This window comes from Pezoporus occidentalis, unplaced genomic scaffold, assembly GCF_034315485.1.
Source record: "Pezoporus occidentalis ecotype Australia unplaced genomic scaffold, CSIRO_AGI_Poc_V1 ctg135, whole genome shotgun sequence".
Taxonomy (NCBI): domain Eukaryota; kingdom Metazoa; phylum Chordata; class Aves; order Psittaciformes; family Psittacidae; genus Pezoporus; species Pezoporus occidentalis.
The window spans coordinates 105,990-129,703 of NW_026913157.1; positions in this window are offsets into that span (position 1 = coordinate 105,990).

Below are 23,714 nucleotides of genomic sequence, written 5' to 3' on the forward strand. Positions count from 1 at the left end.
AAAATGTCACTCTCCCCTCCACTTGACAATCCCTGTGACATCCTCCACACTGCATGCATTTCATATTTGTACTTCAGCAATGCATACTTCTTAAGTCCATGCATACAATCCCTATCTAAAAGATTAACTCTTATGGAAGAAAATTGTTCCACCATTTATCAAATTGCAAACCATCACACTTTTTAAAATTATGCAACTTAAAAAATTGGAAGTCTGAGCCATCAAGGAAAATGTTAATCATATCTCAGCTGGGAAAATTTTGCAGCCCTAGTAAAGAAATACTGATTTGCCAAGTCAATTTACCTTCTATTGTAAGAAACTCAACTTTCATGATATTAGTTTTCCTGAACTTAATACGAGAAGGAAACCCCACAAAGTTGTAAGACTTGTGAAGAAACCAAAACAATTGGTAAAAAATTATACCCACTCTATCTGAACGCAGGCAGCTTTACATGGAGAACACCAAGAGACTATATAAAAATAAGAATGTACTGAAGCAAATAAAATCCTAAAACAAAATAATTACTTAGTTACAGACCTGTTTGATAGAGACAAGTAAAAAAGAATACGCCTGTAAAAATGTCAAATTAACATCTATGGAAACTGCAGTCTAAAGTTTCACAATTTTTCCAACACTAACATAGCTCATTAAACAGAAAGAGTCTTTGTGACCAGCTCCTAAGCAATCTTAACTCTTCTTAGCAGCATAAATCTCATCATAAATTAAAAGTCAAAAGCTGGACTTTAGTTTTGGCTTTTTTTGTTTGCTTGAGCTTGGGTTTCTTTTTTTTTTTCGGGGAGGGGGGTGTGAGGTTGTTTTGTTTTAATTTTTTTACATAGCTTCTTCTTAAAACCATGTTATTAGTAGAAAAGATCTAATTCCAGACCTATAGAGCCTTAGATGGATAATGGGATACAGAAAAGTCTACAAATCTGATCTTGTCTCCTATTTCACTACACCTGCTACTAAAACACGTAATAAGTGTAAACAAAAGTTTTCTCTTTAGCAAAAAAAAAACTAATTCCAGGAGCACCATATCACTAAAAATCAAAAGAACTCTGAAAAACACACCAAACATAACATTTAGAGTGATTTACTGGACATGATTACAAAGCAGGAATTACTCAACTCTTAACACATCCAAGGTATACTCATTGTCAAAACAAAGTATTCAAAATCCCCAAAGTGGTTTCAAACAAGATAGCTGGTGACAGTAAATATCTTATGCATTGAATGCACCTGCATGAACAAAGATCTTTATTTACTTAACTATATCATTCAAACTCTATCTAAACTATATTAAGTATTACAGGTATTTTGAATTTTTACTTAAAACAAGGAAGTTTGCCCCTTCCCACTTGGAACACCAGACAAATATGGTGTTGCTTTGGTGCCAATAGTTCTGTTGATTAATGTGGTATTTGTTACTACAACAAATGGTAACAGCTTTACCTTGCATTAGTTTCCCAGCCATTAAAGCTGAAGATACAATTCTTCAATTTATTTTAAAAAACAACAAGCAAACAAAACTTCATCTTCATTCTGCTTCTTAGTATCTATCTAACAGTAAAAACTTAGCTTCTGGTTCTTAGTGCCTGGTTCTCTTAGGGCCATATGCAATCTTTGCTTTGTCCTACAAATTTTGGCTATTGCTTTCTCCCAGTGTAACATTGAGTGCAAAAGTAGCTTCCATTGTCTGGCAAGGAGCAAAGCAATTCATGATACTTCAGCTAGATGTACAACAATCCAGTGGTAATATACAACAGATCTGTCAACTTCATTTCATAAGATCTACATGAAATCAGGCAGACCTTCCATACAGCCTCTCACTGATGAAAATATTTATAAAAAATTACTTACAAACAAAATTGTCATATTTCAGTCAGATTCATCTCAATTCCAGATCCAGAAAGTAAATTGTCATGTACATGTGATTAACTGCAGGAAAGACTGTTGAATTTGAAGTACTTATAGTGCAATCATAAATACAGCTCTAAAAATTCAGAGTGGCTACTCCAGTGACATGGATCACAATGTTAAAATTGTTGTTATCTTAAACATGAAAATTATCTCCTCCCAGAGTGCAATGTCCAGTTAATCCCATGTGAAATCAGGAACATAGACATAACCCCTACTTTAAAAATCCACATATTTTTTACTAGTCATGTGAAAGAAAATAATACATCCACAGTGAAATCTTTTGGCAACTCTAAGTGGTTGTCATTTGAACTTTGTTTTTATTGTGCTTCACCTGAAATATCACCCTCTTTACAATGTTAGTACTTGAAGAGTCAAGGTGCAAGGCACAGGTGACCTTTAGCCCTTCTATATTTCTTGCCTTTTTTACCCACAACAGACCAGTAAACTGATTTTCCCAAGTGAAATACACATTAATAACTTTACCTCAGAGATTAGTTTTTGCGCTAAGCAAAATGGTCTAATGGAAGGTGTCCCTGCAGGGGAGTTGGAACCAGATGATCTTTAACATCCCTTCCAGCCCAAATCAGTCTATGATTCTAATTTAAACTCTTAAAGAAAGCCCTCAAACATCCAATGAGCCCTCTCTAAAAGAAAAAAAAAAAACAAACATACCTGTTTGGAGGACTACAAAACTGCTAGAAAAGAGACATTTAGTATTGTCTTCCCAATTCTTTTATATATACACAAAACTATTATTTTTTTTCAGGCTTTGTAAGAAAGAGTTAACTAGAGGCTTCCTTAGAAAAGGAGCAAGGTAGAGAAGGAGCAGAAATCCTTCTCCAAAATAAAAAATTTGTACTGCCTCTGTAAAAGAACTTTTAGAGCTGTCAGCCACCACCATCCACAAGCTTGTGCTAAAGGCGATGAGTTACAAATACTGAGACTTCAAGGAAACCAGATCCTTATGCACATCATGCTGATTGACCTTGAAGGGCATTTTGCTTCAAGAGACACAACTGAGACTAAATCTATGTAGCATTTACATTTTGTATTTGGTTATATATAGTAAATCTGTCTCTCAGTCTTTGGGGAACACAATTCACTCTTACACTGTATTCAACTAACGAATATTACTCATTCACTGAGTTACATCCTCCTGCCTTCACCAAAGCCTAAAACAAAGATTGGCTGCATGAGTCTCTCATCTCTCTTCCTATTTTTCTTTCAACATCATTTTCCATATAAGTCTAATGAAGTTGAGAAGAGAAGGAGAAAAGAAGAAAAAAAAAAAGAAGTAAAAAAAGCACCCTAGCACAACTTTCTGCTGCATGGTACAACCAATCTGTAAGAATCACAACCAATTCTTTTCACAATCCTTTCCATAATAACAGCTTGGTCTGGCATCTCTGTAGTCCAGTCTTCATCAACATGTACCTAGTAAGTAAAAGCCTGAAGACTGTTGATGAACTGTATGCAAAGCTGGTTTATACAGCTTATGTCAAAATTCTTCTAAAGACAGAAAATTGGGACCATATGAGGTTGTATAAACAGATCTTTTGATATAGGGTTATCTCTAATGTGTGTTTGTCCTGAGGGAGAAGCAGGAAGAGTAAGTTCACAATTTTTATGATATCTAAAAACAACGTAATTTTCAAATGCATCTTGAGTAGTGGCTACTTTATGCTACTACCACTTCATTAGAAACACTTAAAAAGGTAATTAAAAATTCATATTCACATCCAATGTAATTGCTGTTTAAGGTGGGAATTTACTTTTAATAAACACATTCTTGAGCTGGTAACAGTAAAAGCATCTTTCAAACATCATTTCCTGTACTAAATTTTACCCATATTAACAGACTTAGCAAAGCATCAACCACAAACATGTTGGTGATGGAAATTTCCTAACTCAAGCAGTCTTTATAGATTTCTGCTATTTCAGCTCAGGTCTCCAAGGACCATTTGAATCCATATTAATTTCCTTTCTGGCAGTTATGTGGCCATGTATGAACTGCACTATTTCACTTTTAATCTGTCAGTAATTTAGTAATGTGTAAACTAATTATGCACAGATATTAATGTAATCAGTTTGGGGAGCTATAAAATCAATGTGTTTTTACAGACTGTGTTAAAGAGAATTACATTATTATAGTCATATGTCTGTCGCTGATAATGTTATGGAATTAAAATAATTGTGATCCATGCATCAGTACACATTTCCACAATGCACCCAGTGACACAATACTACAACTTTCTATAATAGACAGGTCGAGTTCTTCAGAAACATTAAAATTAAATCTCCAATTAAGAAACACAAATTTGATGACATCTCAGGTTTCATATAATGAACTAGAAATGAACTGGCTAGCAACATTTCATCCACAATTCAGCCTAATACTCAGCTTTGCTCCAAAAAAAAAAAATGTGCAGGAAAGACTGTAACAATAACTTAACACTGGGGCATATAAGTTAATCAAGCATTACATTTGAAACATCATACAATCATAAATCATTTAGGTTTGAAAAGACCTTGGAAATCATCAAGTCTAATCATTAACCCAGCACTGCCAAGTCCACCACTAAACCATGTCCCTAAGTGCCCTATCAGTATGTCTTTTGAATTTTTCCAGGGATAGTGACTCCAGCACTTCCTTGGGCAGCCTGTTCCAGTGCTCAACAACCCTTTTCTGAAAAAAAAAATCTCTTAACATCCAATCCAAGCCTCCCTTATAGCTAGTCATTAAAATTATTAAGCATCACTTTATCCCAGCATACAGCAAAAAAATCATCAATGTCTGCTGCCATAGAGCTTATCTTTGCTCTCAGACACCCATCTGCAACTAATTACACAGAGAATCACATCCCCGTCTCATAGAATCATGGAATTACAGAATAGTTAGGGTTGGAAAGGACCTCAAGATCATCGAGTTCCAAGCCCCCTGCCATGGGCAGGGACACCTCACACTAAACCATCTCATCCAAGGCTTCATCCAACCTGGCCTTGAGCACTGCCAGGGATGGAGCATTCACAGCTTCCTTGGCCAACCCATTCCAGTGCCTCACTACCCTAACAGGAAAGAAATTCCTCCTTATATCCAAGTTTATATCTAAACTTCCCTTGTTTAAGTTTTAACCCATTACCCTTTGTCCTGTCACTGCAGTCCCTAATGAAGATTCCCTCTCCAGCATCCCTATAGGCCCCCTTCAGATACTGGAAGGCTGCTATGAGGTCTCCATGCAGCCTTCTCTTCTCCAGGCTGAACAGCTCCAAATTTCTCAGCCTATCTTCATACGGGAGGTGCTCCAGTCCCCTGATCATCCTCGTGGCACTTCTCTGGACCTGTTCTAACAGTTCCATGTCCTTTTTATGTTCAGGACACCAGAATTGCACTCCGAGTGAGGTCTCACAAGAGCAGGGTAGAGGGGCAGGATCACCTCCTTTGACCTGCTGGTCACGCTCCTTTTGATGCAGCCCAGGATACGGTTGGCTTTCTGGGCTGCGAGCGCACACTGAAGCCGGCTCATGTTCATCTTCTCATCAACCAACACTCCCAAGTCCTTCTCCGCAGGGCTGCTCTGAATCTCTTCTTTGCCCAACCTGTAGCTGTGCCTGGGATTGCTCCAACCCAGGTGTAGGACCTCATCTCTAACTCTTCCATGCTCGAAGGCCTCTTGAACTACTTCCATGATTTCCTACATGCTAATTCCTATGTTTTCTGTTATGCGGGTCATCCAAGACACAGATTTCACTTGTGAAATTTAACAATGCTTTCACCAACTGTACTTACCACCATACACACGCCCAATTAGGACAAGAAAACAGTTCTGGAGTTACCTCAGCAGCTAAGACTCCATCTCTTTTTTGAGATAATGATTTCCATGTTAAAAGGCAGTTAGTTATCTTTGAAAGGTGTAGTATTCCTCACAGATTTATTTGAAAATATCAATGAATTCAAAATGCCATATGCTACTCACAACATATTAGCACCAGTTTTCCTATTCCCTTACAAAGGCACAATTAAATTATATGTTAAAGTTTCACAGTACAATTAATCCAGCTAAACTTGAACTGCTGCCAAAAGGCCTGGCCTTTTATCCTCTCCCTGTCTGCCCATACCCAGCTTCTACCTAAGCACCACAGCAGCCCTCCCCACCACTTACAATGTCACAGGCAGCTTTGGGTAGAGAAGTAAATGTACATATATTGCAGGTTATTTGACAAATAAAGTCAAAATACAGCGACAAACACAACGTAAATTAGTACTTGCTGCTGGTAAAATCAGGGTTTTTTTTACATGTAAAAGATATTAAAGTCTCAAACTTCCCATTCTACCCTAGTATTTATTTATAGTTATAAATTCACTTATTCATGTATATTATTATCAATACCTTTTATAGAAACAGCAAATTAAGTCTGTGAAGTATTTATATATTTGTTCTTGTGCTTTATTTTGGTAAGTGGAGCTTCATAGAACTTCAAACTCTCCAGTAGAATAACACTAGTAACTGCCACAGACAGGCTGCCTGAGAGGTAGAACACACAGGGAAGAAAATACCAGACACATCAAATTGCCGTGGTGGCTTTCCTTCACTAGAGTACAAGGAGTAACTTCTGTCAAGCACAGCACTGCCTGAGACCAGCAGTGCTCTGGAACGTTTCTCCCCACAGCCTCCAGCTCAGGCTTTCCCACTAGAAGCACCAAGGACAGCCCCGGCAGCTAGCATCCACCCTGCACACCACAGGCAGTCCAGGACCACCTTGTCACCGCAGCCTTTCCTTTGGATATTGCGCTAAGGAGGGGCAAAGCCAGAAGAGAGCCCCCATCACATACCCCCGACCACAACAGTGGCCTCTAAGATGCTCAAACTAGAAACCTCAATAGGAAGAAATCCAGCTCAGCCCCATGCCCACCTCAGCAGAGAAACAACTCTCCAGGGCTTCGTTCCTCCTCCAGACTCCAGCCACACCACCAACTACCACCCAGCTTGGCAGACTCATCACTTGCTATGCCACAGCTAGTGGAGGGCTACCAAGAGGTTTAATAGCTGCTGGGGCTGCCTCACTCCCCTGCACATAGTTGATCAGGTGAGCTACCTCTCACTAATGTTTTTAAAGCTTTTTTAAATATCTTTAGAAAAATCAAGAAGTATCATGATGGTGTTTGACCACAAAACAGCCTGACTAGTGCTGACAGGAAAATAGACTGCAATAACATCACTGAAATGACTGTCGGCTTCACCAGCTGTGATTAGGTGACAAAAATGTTGAGTCTGGCTCTGTTTGTCTGTAATTTACTGTATGTTCTGTGGAAACAAAAAACCCAAACACTTAAGGCCTGAGATGGAAGGGAAGTCCATGAAGAGAAGAGGGAGGATAGTGGTCAGGGGCTATGCCCAGCACCAGAGGGGCTGCGGGTGCCTCTGTAGCCCTCATGGGTGATCCAACAGCTGCAGTGTGCAGTTGAGAGAGGAATCAGCCTTGTGGCAATTGCTGGGGATGGCGGGAATAGAATGAGGTTGCTAGGGAACAGAAGGGAATCCACAGATATTTTTATAACTTCCAAGCGCACTAATGTTGCCAGCTGGGAAAGTAGAATGGCAAAGAAGTGATTCTGCAAAGCCTTGATGGGCAGAAGAGAGATTTGTTTTCAACCTTTCCATCTTTTTGTATCTTCAAAGAGTTACTTGGTCAAGTTTATTTTTCTTGGATTCTAAATCAAACTAGTTTCATATTTGGAGTGCTTGACTTGTGCACTTATCTTCAAGGAAATAGGGAGCAGTTTGGCCTGCAGCCTCCACATTTTGTTATACCAACCATTAGCACAGACGGGAGCAGTTTTAACTTCAGATAATGCAACTTGTGGAGGTATAGTTGATACTCATTTAAGATCAGTCTACTTGAGAGCTAAGCAAATATGTGTGCTATTTATTTACAGTAGCTACTGTAAATTCATTCAATTAGTTTCAAATCATATTTTAATGCAAAAATTATGCATGCACTATAAAAAATCTTTTCCTCACTGGAGTAATTCTTTCACGTCTTAGCTCAATTTTGTACTAGTTAGAAGAGCTTTTCTAGCAAATAAAATTGCTCAGGTGAGCTCCCTTCAGACACTACAACACACACTTTATTCTTTGTAGAATAGGCTTATCTAAAGATACTACTTCCCTGTACAACTGAAGCAAAAAATATTTCCAAAAGTGAAACTAAGTGGAAACAGAAAGGTCAGGCAAACTCCCAGGTTGGCAAAATATTTGCAAAAGGTTCAGTGGGCAGGAATGTAACAAAGAAACTAACGGGGCATGCAGAAACATGTAATCTGAGGGAAAAAAGTTTCTAGTTCAGCTTAACGTTTATGCCTGCTTTCTTGCCAGGTTAGGATGCCTCCCACTTACACATCAGTAAAGGGGTGAAGGCAAGTATTTTAAGTGAGCATGAAAAGATTCAGCTTACTTCAACTCCCTATCTCTCCTCTGAATTTAGACTATTGTGTCAAACTTCTATACTGTCAAATAGGGCAACCTCCTACCTCTCACATGGAAAATTTTTTAACAAACTAGCACTCACATTTTAACACTTTTTTCTCAGAATTATCCTGAAAAATAAATTCTCTCTCCTGGACCAGGTACTAGCTCTTAAAATATACTGAGCTGTAGGAACCACCGTAGTTTAAACAAACTTTTGTTTATAGCGCTTTCAGAGCAAAGCATGTACAGACAAGCTAATTAGACAGGGGTTGTGTCCTATTTTTATAATTCAAGTTTTAGGAGCAGAGCATTTGATTTATTACATGAAGGTATTTTTATAGCCTCAAGTACTACTGCTCTTTAGGACATAGGGAACATCACAGCCCATTTAATTTACACAGGAGATGTTAGTACTATTTAATGGCATGTAAACATTTTATAAGGTAAGCTCAAATAACAGGAGATTTTTTTAATATACTTCAGTGAAAAGGTTCACAAATGCATTTTCATTCTACTTTATTGGACCAATCTCTGTTATTGCATCAGAAGTGAATCGAGTTTTAAAAGGTGTTAAGAGTTTTCAATATATTTTGTGACACTGAAAAAAATCACAAAGTATACGTAAAACAACCAATGCATGAATTGATTCCAGAACTAGTATGATTGCACACCCTCAAATCATAAGTAATTGTCTGTAGTTTCGAGCAATAATTGCAATGGTCTATAAATATTTTCATTCTACTTCTTTTCTGACATCCTAATTTTACACAGTCCTAAATAGAAGCATTTCAAATATACTTTATCATCATTCTTATTATCCATTTTTCGCAACAAGATTTTTAAGGAGTGGCAATATCTTTTCATAGGCCAATTGGTAAAGCTGAAAATAACAGAGCAGTTTTAAAAAAAGTACTAAAAAAAATTCTTACTACAAACTATCCCACACATTTACATCATGTTTACTGCACTGCTAACACTGTTTGTTATTTGTATCCAAACAAAGATCTTGCGCTAGTATTTTATAAATATCAAGATACTCTTTTTCTGGAATGTTTACATCATAAAAATAAAATGTAAAGATCAGAACTATTGCCTGTTTTTATAAGGAAGATTTTAAAACTTTTTTTCCCCACAATTTTACAAGGAAAATTATGAAGTGGATTGCAGCAGGACTCTGTGTAATAATTGAGAGGTGAATCTAGGCAACCTGGATACCACTACATTGTCAAAGTATTTTCACTTTCGAGGAGAAAGGTAAGACAAGAGCAAATAATTTATACATCTACTGGTGTGACTGTATTTTCTCCTATGTATTGCATAGGTCAGGAAGGTGAAAACTGCAGCCTATTTTTTGCTGTTAGTTATAAAAATCATGGAAATATCTTTAAATTCCTTGTAGAGAAAAACTGAACTTGTATAACTTTTAAGAAAAAAAAAAAAAAGAGACTTTGCCTCAGTCCCATATTAGGGTTTTTTCTTGTAAAGCGGAAGGGAGACATTATTTCTTGGAAGACTAAGAGAAATGACTGAAAGTTCTGTTCCTTTCATACATGCCATGTCCCTCCAAGTGGAAATGGTGTGTTTTCAGTTGTTGCTCTACAAGTAATTGGTCTGACTTTGTGAAAGCATTCAATAAAGAAAAATATTATTATCTCACACTGACACAAGGCAAAATGAAACAATTGCGTCAACACAATTTTGGTTTAAACAACATGTCTAGAAACCTATTTAAGTGAAAATGCTGTAAATAAAAGTGTTGAATATTAACTTTATGAGGTGCTTAACTTTACTGGATTGTAAATTATCTAGTTCTAGAGATGCTTTGACACATTTCAAATGAGAACCATAAGGAGTTAACTTATAGACTTCAGTCCTTTTCAATATGTTCAGTGACATTATAAGATCCCATTAATTTCCCAAGACATAGCCATTTTCAATAACATTTCACTGTAAAATATATGACCATTTCACCACCTAAATGTGCTTTTGTTAGGAAAAAATATTAGTACAACAGAATACTTCCATATGCAACAATAATCTCATTTTTCTTGTGACTTAATTAAAAAATCAAACACTAAATGTATCTCTTTTGCTCTTGTATTCTACTTTTCTCAGCAATTAATGTATATTCTCATCATTTTACATTTCTTCCTTTAAGTTTTGCATGTTAGGGATACAAGGATTGTCAGAGTAGAACTGTTCTAGCTGTCCTGTTTTCACTGAGTAATCAGTGCCTATAAATGACAGTTCAGAGAAAATGCTACACAACTCTTAATACCCACACATACTTTGTGTACTCTTGTTGATAACCAGTAAGTGAACTTACACTGCTATATGATTTTAAAAAGTGGAGGATTTTATATTTACAACACTATCCTAATCTTGGACTCAATTTTTACTATATGCATTATTTTTATGTGAGAAAAAGCTGTGTTTTCTTGTTCATTTTTACTAATATGTATCTAAATAAAAGCCGTCCTCCTGCTGTCATGTGTAATCTTGCTAAGATACAACTTGTTCTATCATGCAAAACTGCCTATCATATTGTCAAAGAAGAGCTAAGGTACAAACATTGTCAAAAGGTCTACTCATGCAAAAGTCCCTTCAAATTTCTTGGTTGCTTTTTGTTATGGAGCAAGCATCTGAGTGATCCAGCAAACTCAGAAGCAGAGCTAATGTGGTAGAGGAAGGCAGGGAACAGCTATGCCTTGTGCTTGACATAGCATAGCTGTCAACCTCCTTCTGTGAAGGTGGCAATGGCATGCTGTTAAGAGCTTCTGTATTCTTCAGCTTGGCAACACTTCATCAACTGTACTTCAGCTAGGCTAAAGTAGCCTCTATGACTACTTAAAGATGTGGGTACAGAATCTGCATTCCTTGACACAAAGATCTGGTCTAGGTATATGACACCAGCGACTGTATTCTGTTATCCCTACTCATGTAGAGTTTCTCACCCTGCAAGTAATCCTGATGAAATCAAAACTAAGAGGTTTTCAGTGAGATTTAAGTGAGACTGCTCTCATGTTTAAGTACTTCACTGGAGGAATGCCTTAATTTTGCCATTTAGGATCCTATCCAATATCCATTGTAGTCAGTGGAAGAGACTTCTATTGTCTTCAGTGAGCTTTGGATCCACTTTTATCATTGTATGGTCTTCATTCGGATTCTTCCCTTATTGTACATAACCAGTTGCTTTTTATTTTTCATGTACAGTGAGAAGGTTTTTATAGTTCAACTTCAAGATGAACGTCTGTTCTGGCAAAATTTTATTGCTGGAATTTTATGCTACTTATTCCGTTATAAAAGTTTTGAAACTATATAAAGCTGGATGATGACCAACAAGGCCATTCACTCATATATTGTAAAGATAATTTTGGATCTTAGCCATAATTTTAAAAAATGATACCTCCAAGAAAGATTTGAAATTAAGATATAAATTTTTGTTTTTCTGCTTTAACATTATTATTCAAATTAAAAAATATTTGAGATGCCTTAAAAAATGTTAGCTGTCCCAAATGGTTGCTGAAGTATTTAAGTAACCTGTTTTGATAAATATGGTATTCTAGGTATCCTGAAGAGATTGTGCCTAGTTATTCTGCAATGAGACTATATAGACTACTCCATACTGGTCATTTCAAAATGTAGATACATACAAATATAATTGCATTATTCACACAGTATTTATTTCATACATGCCATTTTTCATTCATTAATTTCTAAGCACATAAAATGGTTAACTAAATATCAGCATTCTATTTTACAAGTAGCAACTTCAGTTATGAAAAGGTAAACTTCCCAAAAATTTACCACTAAATCAGTGGAAAAAAATGGGAATAAAACCTGAACCCCAGGACTCTGCCCTAGCTTCTAGGCAGCACTACTTCCTTCAGTTTTGTATACATACATATGTGCGTGTGAGATGACTGTCTGGGAAAAAAAAAATCTTAAAATAGCCAATAGTTACTAGCAGTAGGAAGCTTGCTAATACTCTTGTTTTGATAATGTCTGCACTGCATAGACACATTGCCAAAGGCTTGTAGTGTAAAACACATTTCATTACCAGTAGTTATGAGAGCATATCAGTTTATAAGGATGATTGGGCAGGTGGTGGTGAGTGTTATAAATATTTATGCTACTGCAAAGGAAAACTCCCTCTTGAAGGTGTTGGAAAGAGGGCCTCTGTTTTAAAAAAATGTTGAAATCCTTCCTCACCTTTTTTTACCTGACTTTAAATCACCAAACAGACTTTTAGTGTCTATACATCTTGTGGAACTTTTACCAGCAGCAAAATTGAGCTTTTGGTGTTTCCAAAGCATTCGTTGAAAGCACCTTTATGTTAACCCAAGGACTGATCACCTTATTTATGTAATCATGTGATGAATCATCACTGGCATTAGATATAAAAAATACAGTAGTTGAAAAATGATTGTAAAGAAAGTTGCTTTCATGGTACAAGATAGTTCCTGGAAAACGGTCATGTAATTTAGAAGCAAATATTAACTAAAATAGCTGCAATGTAAAGCCATTTTCTACACCTTTCCTTTTGTATTGAGTTTTTTTTGTATGTTGTATTTGTCATTAACCTAGATGCACTGCAATTTTCTTCTTATATTTCCAGAATCTTTTTGATTTCTTAATTTTGAGCTGTCAATACATTTTTTGTGCACCTTGTAAATGATTGTGATGAAAAGCAGGATAAAAAAGAAGCAGATAAAAAGAAAACTTGTTTGTGCAGCTCTCAGAATAGTATTGCCCATCACTCCTTATTACATCTATTTAGACAACACAGTAGAAAAGTCTATGTCCTACTTAAGAAGAAAAGGATTTGCATACTCTTGAATGAGCTGACAATCAATACTTTCTTAATTTAAATCAGAACTCCTTAGACCTGCTCACACTTCCCAACGCTCATTCACATCACTACTGATATTTGCACAAGAGAACTTGCACCTTAAATGCACTACCTGAATTGGGATCAGCTTTCTTTGTTGGAACTTGTTCCTTCAAATCATTTAAGCTTCTTTTAGGGTGGTATAGCCAACCTATGAATCCAGTGTTTGCAAGGCAAGCTGCCACATGTAAAATTTCATGAAGATACAGATATCTTTTTTGATACTTAAAAATCATCAATTTTTTAAACTATTTTTTGTTCTGAGGGCCAGAATCACACTTCTGAGAAAGTAAAGCTTATGTTGTCCTTTAATGGACTTTTAACTGTAGCATGAGGTCCACTTAGACACTTTAGTTATTTTCTAGTTTATTCTTGAACCCTGCAACAGCAGTATTGAGGAATCCTGTAACTGAAGCTGACATCAGGAAAAAAAAACAGGAAATGTTTGCAGTTTTGGTTCACTGTAACTCATTATCAGAACACAAATTCCCTTTCTTTGTACACATAAATGTCATGTGAAAGGCACATAAAAGTTTAGTCAAAAGGGCCTTATTAAAAGGAACAGTGACATTAAGCATGAGCAATGAATAAAATGTATAATTTCAGAATCATAAAAACACATGGTTTCATTAGATTGCCGTGTGGTTGTTCTCTCCTGTGTCTCAGAATAGATGGTATTGATCTGACTATGAAGCTGTGACAATAAAACTGTACTCTATTGACTGCAGCTGCAGGGTCTCCAAATATTATTTATTGAGGCAAGCAGAACAGCAAAGCAAAAGCACTGCCCCAGTAATAAGTGGTAATTGCTGGGAAGTGAGGCATTACACTCCCTATTGACCCTTGCATCCTGAAATTTCAATGGATTATATTTAACTCCATTAGGATTGGCATTATCAAATTACATAAACCACATTATAGAACAACCATCCCCAGTTTAGATCATTGATTTTCGATTATACTGATCTTCTGTACACTTCAGAAGTAGCTTCTATTACCAGTAATATGATATCAGTGTTGATCAGTACAAAAGGAAGTACTGTTTTATTACAGTGAGATAAATGGCACTGAAGAAAAAAACAAAACAAAGCAAAACCAACCATCCCTTTTACATATAGGAGAACGCAAGTACTCATGTAAATCAGAATGCCTGTAGATTAAAAACTCAGTAGGATAAATTGTACATACATTTCTAAATATTCTGATACTACCTCATTTATAGTCTAAAGGCTTAAACCTTTTGTATTATATTCTCACTCTGTATAGTTATTACCAGTAATGACACCAAGTTTCTGACATCTGAAATGTGTTATCTTTTTAAGATAAAATATAATCAAATAGAATATCTGACTAATAACTTAAATAGCTACCACTGGGCTGCATTAATATGAACTTTAACTCATCCAAATTAGGTATGTTCTCAAGGATATTATCAAGGGTCTATCATATTATTCTTCTCCTCTGCCACAGTGGCTTATCATAGAACTGAACTTTTTACTGAGCTCTAAGTTTCAGGCAGTTTTGATGTATCCCTTATAAGCATAATTCAGAGAAAATACTGATTTGTTATAGCAGTTAGTTAACGTTTTTTAGCAAGTAATGAGTTCAACTCCAGAGATTCATTCAGTGGTAATGGTGGCCACTGCACATACTAATTTTGTTCTGAAGATTAAAAAAACATTTTACTAGGTACAATCTTTTCATTTTCAGTCTTTTTTTTTCAAAGATATTATATTTTATTTGTGTGTTTAAAGTCTGTTGTTAGGACTAGAAGAACCAGTTCAGTGTCTAAAAGCAAAGGAAAAGTCTGAAAAGAAAAAAATAATGAAGGGTTTAAGAGGCAGTGATAAGAAGCTCACTATTTATAAAAGAGGTGATTAAAAGTCTCTCTCAAAACCTCCCCATTCATTTCCATTAGAGCTCAACGTGAAGATTAGCTTCCAATACTAATTATTCCATCTTGTAATCCTTCTTCTTTTTTCTTGACATCAAATAAATGTTGCTACAAATTCACTGGTATTTTGCAATACTCAAAAGGTTCTACTCAGGTGGAAATTTCATCCTCAATTTAAGCTTTAACTCATGACATATTGTAAAATGTTTTCATAAATAAATGGCTGAAAACTGGAGATGTACGAGAACAAAAAAAGTTGATTCAGGAAATTCAAGTTCTTTTGAAGAGCTTAATAATTGTTAGATTCTAGTAAATAGAACCTCAGAAGCATAAAAATGGATTAATTGAATGACATGACAAAAAAATTTCTTTGAATATCAATAGAAGATCACTACATGGCTGTCACTGTATGAAATAAACTCGATGTGATATGGTTCCAAGACAGAGGAAGATGAAATTCTAAGAGTTTCAAAACTTTAATGGAGTTTCTTCTTACCAGGATAAGAAGTAGAGGGGTACTTTTTATTTCTGTTTTATTTTTAGCAATTTCATAGTAGGAAGCCATCTATTGCTAGATTCTTCTTCCTTCTAAATATGGATATCATTATTAAGACATAGGCTTATCCCTGTTAAATATAATTCTTAGAAAAGCATATTTCTCTAATTTGTTAAAATTCATGTTTAATTTAACAAACAATTCAATAATCATGATTTCCAATATGTAGGAACAGCTGAGCAAAATGTCAGGAAAACCATGGTGTATAGAATTTCTGTTTGGTAATAAATGTGTCTCCTGAGTAGCAAATGTAGCTAGCTGACTCTTTAATGCTACACTGTAGTTAAATAATAGGTTATAAACACTCATAAACACAATGACTTCAGTACTATAACAGCTCTAGACCTCCTTGACATAGCTAATAATTAGCACTGAATGTCATACAGAAATATGCCATGTTCCGGCCTCTTGATTTTTGTTTCAGCCCTGGCGTTTCAGAACTATGATGTACTAAAATAAGGTTGTTAAATTAAGATCCTGAGGACCACACAATATTAGCAAATATGTACATTTCTAATTTGTAACTGGGAAGGTTCCAGGGATGTTGTCTGGGAAGCTAGGGACCAGGTTAGGAAAGCTAAGGCCCAGTTAGAATTAAACCTGGAATGGATTCTGTAGGTACGTAGCGAATAAAAGACAGACCAGCGACAAAGTAGGCCCCCTCCAGAAGCTATCAGGAGAACTGGCTACACAGGATTTGGAGGCTAAGGTTCTTAATGACTTCTTTCCCTTGGTCATCACTGGCAAAGGCTCTGACCACACCACCCAAGTCTTGGAAGGCAGATGCAGGGACTGTGAGAATGAAGACCTTGGGCCCGCTGTAGGAGAGGATCTGGTTCAAGACCATCTTAAGAACCTGAACGTACACAGGTCCATGGGACCTGATGAAATCCATCCGCGGGTCCTGAAGGAGCTGGCGAATGAAGTTGCAATGCCACTGTACATCATATTTGAAAAATCATGGCAGTCAGGGGAAGTTCCTGACAAATGCAAACAGGGAAATATAACCCCCATTTTCAAGAAGGGGAAAACGGACTACCTGGGGAATTACAGACCAGTCAGTCTCACTTCTGTACCTGGCAAAATCTTGGAGCAGATGCTCCTGGAAGGCATGCAAAGGAACATGAAAATCAACAAGGTGCTTGGTGACAGCCAGCATGGCTTCACTAAGGGGAAATCCTGCCTAACCAGTTTGGTGGTCTTCTATCATGGAGCTATGGAACTGACGGAGAGGGATAGAGCAGTTGATGTCATCTACCTGGACTTGTGCAAAGTGTTTGACACTGTCCCACACGACATCCTTGTCTCTAAATTGGAGAGACATCAATTTGATGGATGGACCACTTGGTGGATAAAGAACTGGCTGGGTGGGCACAAGCAAAGACTTGTGGTCAATGGCTCAATGTCCAGCTGGAGACCAGTAACGAGTGGTGTCCCTCAGGGATCGATGTTGGGACCGGTCTTGTTCAACATCTTTGTTGGTGACATGGACAGTGGGATTGAGTGTGCCCTCAGCAAGTTTGCCGATGACACCAAGCTGTGTGGTTCGGTTGATACGCTGTAGGGAAGGAATGCCATCCAGAGGGACCTTGACAACCTTGTGAGGTGGGCTGATGCCAACCTCATGAGGTTTAACCATGACAAGTGCAAGGTCCTACACCTGGGTGGGAGCAATCCCAGGCACAGCTACAGGTTGGGCAGAGAAGAGATTCAGAGCAACCCTGCAGAGAAGGACCTGGGGGTGTTGGTTGATGAGAAAATGATCATGGGCTGGCTTCAGTGTGCGCTCACAGCCCAGAAAGCCAACCTTATCCTGGGCTGCATCAAAAGGAGCGTGACCAGAAGTCAAGGGAGGTGATCCTGCCCCTCTATTCTGCTCTTACGAGACCTCACTTGGAGTATTGTGTGCAGTTCTGGTGTCCTCAACATAAAAAGGACATGGAACTGTTAGAACAAGTCCAGAGAAGCACCATGAGGATGATCAGGGGACTGGAGCACCTCCCGTATGAAGACAGGCTGAGAAACTTGGGACTGTTCAGCCTGGAGAAGAGAAGGCTATGTGGAGACCTCATAGCGACCTTCCAGTATGTGAAGGGGGCCTACAAGGATGCTGGAGAGGGACTCTTCGCTAGGGTCTGTAGTGATAGGACAGGGACCAATGGGTTAAAACAGGAGAAAGTTTCGATAGGATATAAGAAGTTCTTTACTGTAAGGTTGGTGAGACACTGGAATGGGTTGCCCAGGGAAGCTGCGAATGCTCCATCCCTGGCAGTGTTCAAGGCCAGGCTGGACAGAGCCTTGGGTGAGACGGTTTATTGTGAGATGTCCCTGCCCATGGGAAGGGGGCTGGAACTAGGTGATCTTAATATCCTTTCCAACCCTAACGATTCTATGATTCTATGATTCTATAAGGTATTTAATACTGAATCTGTTTTTAAAAAATGTGGGTACTTTTAAATTATTATAATCTAACAATCAAAAATAGAAATTAATTATGTTGTTAACACTAATAAGGTTATGTAAGATTGACTAACCTGAACAAGAGGACACATTTTGTCATCAAGGCATTGCCCAAAAATCTGAAGTCCATTTTTAATGTCATATCTTGTCTTGACAGAAAAAGGCTTTTACAATAAAGTCAGAAGTCTTTGGATAGATGGAGAGAGGATAACTTTTAAGGAATAGAATGTACGTGTGTATATATATACATACACACACACACCCCCCAACATACAGATTACATAAATATAAGTACTTGACAGTGATTTACATTGATTTATTTAGAATTCTATATTTTTAATATTTTGCTTTTTCTGCTTGAAGATCTCCCCATATTTGTAATTTCAAAGTTATGAAATTTGAAAAATAAACCTTATCTCAGGGGCAAAAGTATTGCAGAAACTGACAAACATCGATTTTTTATTTCTTGCATATTGATTTCAATAACCATTCAGTAGTTTCATTATCATTTGTTCTTTTCAAAGAGAAAGCTGACACACTGGTTAAGCTACAAGGCTGGTACTCTATTTCCTGCTCCCTCACAGGCCTCCTACGATTTTGCCAATTCACATAGCACGTTGTCCTTTAATTTCCTCTCACAATAATGGAGACAGTAGTACCTTCTTATACCATAGTTGTGTCTTGGGAAACATTAGTACTACAAGATATGAAAACAGAGGTCATATAAAATGTTTCATAGAGTGTGACCAATGCATTTTTGAAGAGGACCTTGCATAAAATGGCTGTTTTGGAGAATATAAGGAACATCTGTATTGTTTCAATGCATCCCTCCTTTTTACGATGAAGTATCCCCTCAAAGACAGAGACAGAGAAACACTGAATAAGACAGCATAAGGCAGGAACTTCTGAGTGTGGTATAAAAACCTTATGATAGCAGGAAAATTAAGATGGGGTAAATGAATTCACCTTTTTGTCACCATTCAGTAAAATTCTGAGCATTCTTGACATATTTACTACAAGCACATTACTCCATTATTAATTTTACCACTGGATTTTTTTTTTTAAGGTTAAGAAGATTAAGAATGCAATGTTTGCTACTGGAAAAGACTGCTAAAGAAAAGCCTATTTAGTTTGTACTTGCAAAGTGATTTGATGAGTGAAGATTGCAATGCTACCTCCAAGTGATAGGGTGGCCTCTGAGGATTAAAGTCACCATTCCATATAGCAGAATATTACTAACATATCCCTTGAGCTCTGCTTGCTGTATTTCCAGTTTAAAGAATGAAGTAGGAACCATGGAAGAAAAAATTGTCCATGATTTAAGCATATTGATCCAAATCAGTCTTTTACAATTAGCATCTCAGCCAAGAGAAGCTTGGTTTCAAAAGATGTCTATTCCATCTTCTGGAACACATTTATAAGATAAGTACTACATGCACAAACACACTGTCTTGTCTGATTTCACCTAGAACTGCACAATCATTTGTAATTGTGCAGTTATTTAGGAAGTTATTTCACAATCAAGTCATATCTCAAATCATATTTCCCTTCGTATGCTGTTCTCTCAAATTTTTCAGTAGCAAATACATAAATGCAGTTTCATTTACTTTCATGAACTTTGTCACTGCTAAAAACTTTGCATATCAGGTTTATTTTTTTATAGCATGATTGGTCAGATACAGGAGCTAAATTACATATCTGTAGTGAGAGCTGAAAAAAGTCCGGAGGACTACTACAACATTTCAGAAAACACTACTGCCTTGTTTCTATGGTGCTTAAATAGCTACCTATTAAAAGGAAGAAATTTGATTTTGAATAAAGTTACTACTACTACTTGGCAACAGACTACACAATGGGAATCTGTTTTCATTCCATGAATATATTAAAATCTAATGAAATATAACTATCTCATAAAAATCTGTTTATTATTTCATAACTAAAAAAAATAATATCAGAGATATGAGATTTATTCACTTGCATATATTTGGCCAGTATCCAGACAGTTCTTAATTTAAATGCATTCTCTAAAACAAAATGCTAGCTAATACTTTATTTTTCTTCAGATATTATTTAGTGTTAATGAGTAATGATTGTAACATTTGTGTTACAATCACACTTCAGTAAAATAACAGCGTTTAGCTACCCAAGTAAGAACCATTTGAAATAAGTTTTTCACACCACTGCAGGGTAGAGTAAGAAAGACTGAGGGAGACATGAGGCACTAACAAAAAATAGTAGGAAATACAATAGAATGATACTAGAGAATATAATTTCTAATCAGATCTTTTCTGAGCAGGATAGCTGGCAAATTATGTGAACAGACAGTAGTGTCTATCAGATCTATCAGATATCTCTGAGTGTTACTAACTGAGAGGACAGGAGATGTGGAGAGAAGGCTCATCATGGGTAGTGTTTGAGTTGGAATTCCATTAAGATTAAGGAAAAGCTATTAGTTCTAGGCCCTGTATTTTCATTCCCTGCAGAAATAGTATATCCATCCAGCTGTGATGCGTTAAAACAAGGCAATGGACACTGGACAAAGGCATACGCTGCTGTGCAGAATGGAGGATTTAATTACTTGAATTGGTATTGCTTCTTGCCTAAGAAGCAATAAGCTGGGCTATACCAACCTGGTGCACACCTCAGGTGTGTAACTGTCTTCACACTACATGGCTTAGAGGCATATAGCTTCTCTCCTGAGTAAGCAACATTTTCAGAGTTCCTGTATTTCTCTCTGCTGGAGCTTAAATTAGTAATGTGCAGCAGATTTCTGTTTTTTTAAGGAACACTTTCCCAGAGCTGCTCCCAGATGGCATGACAAAGAGTTTCTAAGGTGAGTTTGTGTACTCCCATAGATATTCCAGAGAGATGAAATATCCCAATTTGTAAATAATGAGATTGCTACTAGTCTTCTGTCTGCGGGTGGAGGTCATTTAACTAGCAGACGTGAGTGTTGTGGGGGTTGTTCGGTTTCTGGTGTCTTTCCTTCTATGCTCTTCAAAATTATCTGGGGTCATCAAAGTGCTTGACAGGTCTTTATAAGCAAATATAATGGCATTATTTGTGCTATGGTAGTTTAGAAAAGCAGAGTGCAGCTTACAGTGCTTGGATATAGGGATAGCAAGAGACAGCATCTGCTGCTGCCATCACCAATTCAGCAGTTGCTGCCTGGCACGCAAAGTGACCGACTGCTAGGGAATGTATCTCAAGGGAGAAGGAAGGGAAGCAAGCAAGGGGAAGTTTTCTCTTTAGAGACGAGATATGAACAGGAAAAATGTACTATTCTGCTGTCATCCTATACTGCTTCTTGAATACTTGATCCTGCTGTTTTCTGTGTTGATATTCTACTAAGCATAAAAGAAATGCTATTCAGTTCAAACTTCATTAGGTAACATGGGAATCTACACTATCATACTATGTCATGAAATTGTTGGACTCAATGCGGGTATAGAAGAAGCTGCTGGCATTACAGATAACATCAGCTGGCTCTAGATAAAGGAGCCTGCCCCAAGGGAAGGAAGTAGGAGGTCGAGAAGTGGAATGGAATAACCAATTTGAGTATCTTCACTGAAGTGACTGCCTCTCCTAATCACATTGTTTTGTTTATCCCAGAATAAAGATTCCTGTGGTAGAATTAGTCCTGCAATTGGGTGATAGCTTTTCTTTTCGTAATGTGCAGAAATGCTTTAAAACTCCCTGTGCTTTCTATTGCAGAAGCTATCAAGCTTCTACTATGATGAATTCTGTTCCCAAAATCACAAACACTTCACATAAAGCACACAACATGATGAACATGTCCTGATCCATAGCGAGAACCTCTTAATTTAAACTTATTTACCCTATTCAAGTGATTCAGCATGTGATTAAAGTCTATTGCATTATAAAAATTAGCTACAGATCACCATTTGTTACAAGTGTGACTCACAGGGGCTAAGCCTACTTGATATTCTGGATGGCAGAAAAATGTTTGAGGGCAGAATTGAGATCAATACACACAGGTTTTTTTTTATCTTCCCTGTGGTAGTAGTGTTGTACATTTTGGCATCTCTATCTTGCCAACTGTAATGAAACAAATTGTCATTCAAAATAAGACCAATTAAAAACTGATGTCCTGAAAAAATAACACTTCAGACTTTTTTTCTTTTGGATCCACCATGTTCAGCAGACCACCATGGCATGAATTGCCATTAATATGTCATTTCCCTTTCCTGTTATCACAATATAAAAGACCTTAGCTCTGACCTTTCTATCAAAACATCCTTTGTTTAGAATGAAAGCTATTCACTGTTAGACCCTTATCTATAGAGCTTAGCCAGCGGATCAAATCCAAAGAGCAGAATTCGTTTACTTTGTATTAAATGAGCTCAGTTAAGAAGTTTCAATTTTGGCAGAAAGGTGCATTAATCACAAGGAAAAGAACAGATCTCACTTTTCACAGCTTCTGGTTTACTTTCAATACAGTTACACAGTAAGGCTTTTGTTCCTTAAAAGTAGCACTGTATTTAAATACAGTAAATATAACAAAATTACCTTCTTAAAATTACACTAGAGTTCCTACAGTACAGGATGTCCATAATGACCTCAGTGTTGCATGACTAACTTTACAGCTTCAAAAAGGTTCTAAATTAGTTTGGACAGATGGGTTTTATCCAGAGGAAATCAATGAGGTTTTGTGAGTCTGACTTAATTTTTATGCAGCCAGTACTTTGAGATGAAATTAAAATATGTATAAAAAACATATTAAAGTTTCCCTTGGGTTCATAGTTGTTTGTACATTTACAAGGTGTTAAAGAGATGATTTAAAAACTAACTATATAAGGGATCAATGCAAGTATACTGATTTATGGCCTTTCATGACATTTTTGACACTTCTGGCCTAATGTCTTATGTGCTTTGAACCACTAATTATCTTTTAATTCATAAGGGTTTGGTAAGATTTTATAAGTGTAATATAATATATAGAGCTGTATCACATGGAAAGTTTTAGACAAAAAACCACACTTTACAAGTCATAAATAAAGATGTGCTGCACCAGGTAAAAACCCACATGATCTCAGTACCCCTAAATGGGGAGGGGCTCCCCATCTGCCAACGAAATGGGCAAATTTTTGACTCACTGTACAGTATTGAGGGTCAAAATCTGTGCAGGTTTTGACCGCTTTAATACATATCAGAACAAAAAAAGTCAGATTTTCCTGGATTTAGTGCTTTCATATCCAACCAAAAGGTTTAGCTGCGTGATCAGCTATGGTCTGGTCGTCTCCAGGACTATACAACAACAGGGAAAACTGTAGCAATACTTGTGTTTCAATGACGAATAACAGGAGAACATTTTTATTATTAATTAAAAGTGATAATTTGAAAACTCAGAGTCACATTCATCAAAAGAAAAAAAAGTACAAAGAAAAACTTTTGATACACTCAAATTTTAGATATCTTCTGAAAACATTTACAGAAAAAGCATATAAATTATAAACTTCCAGAACAACAAACAGAAGCTGAAATGTTATTCTGCAAATCCTTAA